At 41.8% G+C, this 7,750-nt stretch overlaps 1 long non-coding RNA gene across 1 annotated transcript; it reads left to right on the top strand.

Moving 5' to 3' along the window:
- Positions 1–4,712: 4,712 nt before the first annotated feature.
- On the top strand, positions 4,713–6,438 carry LOC138925168 (uncharacterized). Its single transcript, XR_011441004.1, has 2 exons — positions 4,713–4,817; positions 5,092–6,438. It is a non-coding gene; the product is annotated as an uncharacterized lncRNA (long non-coding RNA).
- The last annotated feature ends 1,312 nt before the right edge of the window (positions 6,439–7,750 follow it).

Genomic DNA, 7,750 nt, shown 5'->3' on the forward strand with positions numbered 1-7,750 from the left:
TATTAGTTTATATTCTTTCTCCCAGTAGAATGTAAACTCCGTGAAAATGAGCCTTTGTTTCAAACTTCCTACCAGTATCTATTAGATATAAGGTAATAAATACTTAAAGGCACAAATCAATCACACCAATGCCATACTAGAATTAGAAATGAACTTGGGCATGCAGATACGTTTCCAATTTGCTCTCTCTCCCAGTCTTTGCCTGAGTGTAAATATTTTCTACACAAACTGAACATTAGTAACTGTCAGAAATTTGTAGAGTGGATTTCCCCTTGTTTCTTCCATTAATCCCACTGACAATTTAAGAACGTCTTGTTTTTCATATACATTTTACTGACATGTAAAATTTAGGTAATTTGACCCTTTAAAGCAAAAATCCAGATCTAATAGCACTATAAATAATGGAATAGAAAAGGAAACAAGGACTACAGTTTAGATAGCATGTTTCCCACATGGTGGATAAAAGGAAGTAGTTACAGATGGGTATATTACACACATCTTGGGCACTGTTATGCACCGAGTTGCGAGCCCCCAAAATTCATATGTTGAAACCCTAATCCCCAGTACCTCAGACTGTGACTGTATTTGGAGAAAGAGCCTTTAAAGAGGCAATTAAGCTAAAATGGGGTCATTAGGGTGGGCCCTAATCCAATCCGAGTGATGTCTTTATACAAAGAGGAGATAAGGTCACACAGAGAGACACCAGGGGCATTTGTGCACAGAGATGACCACGTGAAGAGGCAGCAAGAGGGTGGCCACCTGCAAGCCTAGGGGACAGGCCTCAGAGGAAACCAAACCTGCCGGTACCTCGATCTTGGACTTCCAACCTCCAGGATGGTGAGAAAATAAATGTCTGTGGTTTAAGTCACCTAGTCTTTGGTATCTTGTTAAGGCAGCCCTAGGGGACTAAGAGAGGCACCAATTCAAAATCCTCTTGCCCCATGTTTTTACTCCAACCATGTCTTCTTTAATTATTCCAATGGAAGCTGTGAAAAGTTGTGCACAGCTGCAATTGGACAGCACCTGCTTCAGGTCCGTGCTATATTCCCCCTGCTTCCTGCCCTGAAGCTTCCCTGATACCAGAGTATGGGACACCGGAGGGAATCTGCTCCATGTTCCTAAATGTGCAACTCAGAAATGAGGAGATGTTACTCCCTCTAGGGTCACCCTTGGCCAATAGAAGACAGGAACTGATGATGTCTTTTCATCTACCTGGTGGGAAGTTCTGAGACACATCTCCTAATGCATCTCAGAAGGGTTTGGTGGCTTTGAGCACCAGTCACCCATAGAGAGATCAAAAGATAATGATTCCTTAATTGTCTTTCCTTCTTTCCCTGTTTCACTCCATTATTCATACTTCTGCTCCCTAGGATCAAATTTCTCCCCCAAAACACATCTGCACACAGCCTTTGTGGTGAGGGCTTGTTTTCATGGAAGCCCATCACAAGATGGGAAAAGGGCAGTAAAATAATACTTTGGCTTATGAGATAATAATAAAGTTGTTATCGTTAATGAGATAATGTTAAACTATTTGCAGTTATATTAACATGTCTTGTTGTTATCCCTCAATGTCCTCACGTGCTGATTCTGATTTTAGAGTTGACTCAGCAATTTCAATGATAAGAATGTTTCATTCAGGTACATTCATATTCACGCAAAATGTTTTAGAAGGTTATTCATTGCAGCATTGCTTATTATATAAAAATATTAGGACCAACTGACCTGTCAGTCATTAGGGAACTACATAGTCAAGTGAGCGTACACTTGTATAATGTAATGCTGTGCTGCCAAAGAAAATGAAGATGTATGGTTAATACACACACACAAACTACTCTAGCTAATAAACAAATTCAGCAAGCTCGGAGGGTACAATATCAACACAGAAAAATCAATGTGTTTCTATACAACAGGGAACAATCTGAAAAGGAAATTTTAAAAACTCCATTTACCACTGCATCCAAAAGAATAAAATTCCCAGGGATATTTTTAACCAAGGAGGTAGACTTGTATACTGAAAACTACAAGACTTTGCTGAAAAAAATTAAAGAGGACCCAAATAAAACAATCATGATGGATATCACTACACACCAATTAGAAAGAAAGTATTGTATGATTTCATTTACATGAAATGTCTGGAAAACACAAATCTATAGAGACAGAAAGTAGGTTCCTAGCTGCTTAGATGTTAAGGGACTATGAAAATGGGGGTATGACAGCCAAAGAGTATTTTTGTAGCAAGGTAAAGTTGCTAAAATTGTCATGGTTGCACCACTTTGTGACCATAGTAAAAAACATTAAATGGTACAGTTTTAAACGGGTAAACTGTATGGCATGCAAATTATATCTCAATATAGCTGTTGCAGAAAACAAACAAAAAAAATCATGAGCAGCTATGTCATTAGGAGCATAAAAAATTTAACGTCTCTGAAGCACCTAGAGCATAAGATGCAACAAACTTTAACAACCATTATATTTTTAATTCTAAATGTTAAAACTTAAAACTATTATAATTAAAAGAGTATGATATGGGCATAAGTAAATATTACTGTCATGAGAGAGTCTAGAAATTGATACAGGTATATATAGGAACTTATTGTTTAATAAAGGTGGAATTTTGAATCAGTGGGTCACGGATAGTTTATCAATAAATGATACGACAACAAGAGGCCATCTTTTTGGAGGACATAAATTTGAATCCAGTATCACACACCACATACCAAAATACATTCTTTAAGGTTTAAAGACTAAAATGTCATTAAAAATAAATTTTAGAAGAAAAGTAGGAAATTGGAATGTAATATAGAGTTTGAAGATAATTTTTAAGGTAAGGTAGGAAACAGAAATTATTTTTTAAAAAGACTCTTGGCTACATAAAAATTAAATATTTTGTACAGCACCAGATGAAACATTCACATAGCATACAGTTACCAATTCAATACACGCAGAAAGCACATTTAATAATGCACATGAAAAATTCTTGGTAAAATGAGTTAGCAAATCAGGATTTTAAAAGACCTTTATTAACTCCGCAAAGGCCACCGACTAAAACCCACAGCAAACGTAATTACCGGAGAAACTCTGGAATCATTCCTGAACAAGTGAAGAACGCCTGGTATCAGGGCTATTTCACAACTTAGTACGGGAGTCCTGGGACCATATGTTAAGATCGCGAAGATAAAAAACAGAAATACGTATTTGAAGAAGAAATCAAGTTACAGAAAAACATCATTAAGTTCAAAATGCAAAGAAATCAATGATTAGAGTTTAGCGTGTTGCTGTGGACAGAGTTTTGGGACTCCTCTCCTTGGTCTAACAGGCAAATCCAGCAAGCGAACTGCATAGGCTTTGAGTGAGTACAATAAAATCCATGCCGTACTGTGACACAGCCGTGCGGGCCATCTTCAGCCTGTGTCAAACGACCTCGCGACCCCACATCTCACGACTGAAAGTGCCAGCTGGACAGATCCACAACAGGAAGGGATAAACGGGTACCTCACTCTCACATTTCCCAGTTGCATTTTTTAGAGATTGAGGGACGAATTAACGACTCTGGTCCCTGCCTCCCTCCACACACACATACTATCAGCATCTCTGAACTTGTTTGATGTATAACCAAGACATCCTTATTTATGTTACCTTCAGTGTATAATCTAGGAAAAGCTCAGGTGTACTCTATCCATTTTTTTTTTTAACATATATGAATTCTAGTCGTCAGGTTTTTCTTTTCTTTTCCTCTCCTCTGCACATGCACTGTTTTGTGAACGAGATATAAGCTGCACTTAAACTCACACACCGTGGAGCAGTTCCATCAACTCACTCTGTTGAAATGTTTTCCTGGGGTTCAGACTCTTCACACTGATTGTTGTTGAATAAACTCCTTCACTAATACCACCTAGACTCTTTATTTCAGGCGACATCTAGTAAAATTCTTATCAATAGATGCATAAAACACATTTGATAACGCACACAAACAACTCTTGATAAAATGTGTTATTAAATCAGTTTTAAAATCTTTATTAACTCCATAAAGGCCATCCACTGAAAACCACGGGAAACATGATTACCAGCGAAACTTTCGATCTACTCCTGAATAAGAAGGCCCCGTATCAGTGCCATTTCAAAAATAAATAAAACGAGAAATACATACTAGTAGAGGAAACAAAAAAGATTTGCAGAAAATGTCATTATATTGAAAATCCAAAGGAATCAATTTTAGAGTTTAGAGATTAGCACGGTATCTATTTCAAATAAAAGCCTAAAGACAGGATTGCTTGGAGGCGACAGACCACTTCACGCATTGGCAGGATTATCAATACGGGAGAATCACTTAAGGCCTCTTGGAACGAGGGGAGAAAAGGGAGAAAACCTTCCGATATGCTCGCTGGGGGCTGGGTCCCCACCCGCAGCCTCGCCCTTCAGGCTTGACTATGCAGCGTCCACACGCGCGCTGGGTCTCCTCCCACCTCCAGCCCCGCCCTCAGGGATCGGCCGCGCCCTCGGCCCGTAGCTCCGCCCACAGGGCTGGTTCCATCCTCAACCTTGGCCCTGGGGCTGATTCGGGCCCCGGCCCCAACCCCAACGCCGAGCCTAGCCGGGGCCCGTCCGCACCCACGCGGGAGGAAAGCAGAAACTCCCGCTCTGAGGTTGCCGAGCGGAGCCGACTGCTCCGGCGCCGGAGCCCCGCCCCTTCCCAACCCGGCCCCCGACAGGAAGCGGAAGTGACGTCACAATTCGCCGGGGTTCCGGCGGCTGCTGCTGCGGTGCATGTTGAAGCTGTTGCTGTCGGCTGTGGTCCAGCGCAGCTCGGGTTCGCCGAGGTGGGCGCGAAGGAGGGGGAAGCGGGCGGAAGAGGGAGTCACGGGACGGGCTTGGGCGGCCGCCCGGGACCTGCTGAGAGGGGCCTGGCGCGCGCCGCTCGCTTCCGCCGGGGCCGCGGGGCCTCCCGGCAGGGCCAGGTCCTAGACGCCGCTCGGCCGTCGTGCCCCGGGAGGAGCCGGATCTGCAGTGGGGTGAGGGCGCTTCTGTGGGGTCGCGTCATCCTCTGTGCTCCCCTTTCAGAGGCTCCACAGCAGCCTTGTGACTTTACTGCAGGAGGAAGAGGATTTCCGCCTTTCTGGCGGGTTGACTGCGGTCCGTGTCCGCGTCCTCACGCACCTGGCGCTTCAGGCGTCTCCTGTGAGCGCCGGGAAGGGTGGTTCCAGACGCCTCTGTTTCCTTTCGTATGCGGAAGAATGTTTCATCTGAGAATTTGGCTTTGACGTTGCACGGTCTTTATTTTTGACACATGTTCAGTTAGAAATGTGATATACTTTCTTAGATGTCTATGGTGTATTTCTGTATGGAAATGTTAGCATATTTAGACCGTAGTCTGTCTACTAAAGAGAAACAAGATTACTCACCTCTCTCTTCATCTGAATTTTCTAAGCCTGTTCCTTCCCACAAAACTTCAAAATGTGAGCCTCCCAGAAAAAACAGATGGGGGCTTTTTTTTTTTTCCCTAGTTCTAGAATAATTGAACTTCCCGTAAACAGGATGTTTGGACTAAGTATAATTTTTCCCAAACTTTTGTTTGAAAAATCTTAAACCTAAAGTGAAGTAGATTGACCCTTTTTTAGCATTTTGCATGTTTGCTCTCTAGATAAATAAATATCCATATTTTGGTAAACTATTTGAGAGACTAAGTTGAAAATAAATTGCAGACATGATACTTGACCTTTAAATACTTGGTAATGCAGCTCCTAAAGGTAAAGACATTGTGCTAATAAAACTACAATATTGTTATTTCCCCCGAGAAAATTTAAAATAATGTCATCGACTATCTACTCTGTAAAACTAAGAGCATTGAGAGTTTAGTGTGTTTCCTAAACTGAGGAAAGAGGGATTGCTGAAGCAGAGCAGAACGAGACAATGGTGGGAGGTAAAATGGAGAACAGGGCCAGGACCGGGGAATTACGTACTCTGAACTCTCTTCTAAGACCATAGGAAACTTATGAAATATTTTAAGAAAGTAATTTGAATCTACTTACAACTTAAATAGAATGCACAAACTCCTAGTGTGAGAATGATCTTCAGGAAATGTGAGTGTGAAGGCATGGACTCAACGTAGACGCTTATGATGAATAAGTTTGAAAACACAGTGTTCGTACCCTACAACTGGATGATTATTATGGCAAAGAAATGGAATGAAAGGACTTGAGAGTTTTATACAAGGTAAGATTGAGAGAATTTTAATTACCAGATGAAGTTATTCCTTCATCTGTTGATTTATGAGAGGACATATTGCTCTGAGTGCTTCAATGGTTGATTAAGACATGGTGAAAAAATTGAATTCCTCAAATTTCATCACAGTCATACTGAATATTCTGTTTCCCACAGACTAAATTGTAATGTTAACCACTAATAACTTGTATATAAAATAAAAATGGGGAGAAGATAGAAGTGAATCGTTAGTTTAATCGGTCTCTTGATTGTGGTTGATATCCACGGGTTACTTCAACATCCGGTTCCAGTTTCCTTGCCCTCAGTGAGAACCTTAGCTGGTCTGGGTTGTGTATCTGGGGGAGTGACCCAAATCTTTATTCTCAAAGAGTCCAAGTCCTTCATTGTCTAGCCTTTTTCTAGTTGTAATTTTCTATTACCTCTTTCTGTTGAGTATGCAACTGCTAGGAGGTTCTAGGTTCATCCTCCTTGCCTCAGTTGTACCACGGTAACCTAATTTCCCTTTGGTAATAGAGACCAATTGCTCCAGGCAGTAGACAAACCCCCTTTTCTGCATCTGGTCTAGTGGTATATGAAGCCCAAAATGCCAGGTGGCAATCTCATCTTCCATTTTGGTGGAACCATAGTTGTGCCCCCTCTGGGAAGCATTCTATATGAGAAACTAAGCTCTCCAAACCTGCAGTGCTCTAAGTTGCTGGGATTCAAGCAAAAATTCTGTCGAGGAGCCACTCCCATATTTACCCATCAATTCCTGGACCCGTGTATTCTGGCTGTGGGGAGACAGTACCATGTAAGGCTATCTGATTCAGAGCATATACTGTGTCCTGTGAGATGGAATATCATTCTTTCGTAGGGTTGTTTCCCAACTGGCACGTGAATTGGGATTTTCACTAAGCAATTCCACCTTTTTATTTATATCAGCTCCTTTTGAGTGATGGGGATATGTGATAAGACTAGACCAGCTGATTCCGTGAACATGCTCCCATAGTTGCACTTTATTTAAAATACAGTGTGTTTCTAGATGAGATACAATGATGTGTGATTGCCATGACTACAGGTAAAGCATTTTTCCAGTCTGTGGATGGTGGTACAAGTGGAAACTACTAGCAGAAAGGCAAATCTATATCCAGAACATGAATCTATTCCAGTGAGGATGAATCTTTGCCACCTCCATGATAGAGGAAATCCAGTATAATCACCCTGCCACCAGATGGCTGATGGGTCCACTCCAGGGGATGGTGCCATACTGGACACTCAGTGTTCATTTCTGCTTTTAGTACATTAGGCACACAGCAGTAGTGTTAGCTAGGTCATTCTTGGAAAGGGGAAGTCCATACCGTTGAACCCATGCATAGGCTTAATCCCTGCTACCATGGCCATTTTGTTCATGGGCCCATTGAGCAAGCACTGTGGTGGCTGGAAAAATAACTGACACCTACAGACTGCATCATTTTGTCCACCTGATTATTAGTAGTCTCATTTACAGTGGATTGCCTTTGGTGGACATTCACATAGGGCACAAATAACTTCA

The sequence above is a fragment of the Equus caballus genome, chromosome 7 (genome assembly GCF_041296265.1).
Source record: "Equus caballus isolate H_3958 breed thoroughbred chromosome 7, TB-T2T, whole genome shotgun sequence".
NCBI lineage: Eukaryota > Metazoa > Chordata > Mammalia > Perissodactyla > Equidae > Equus > Equus caballus.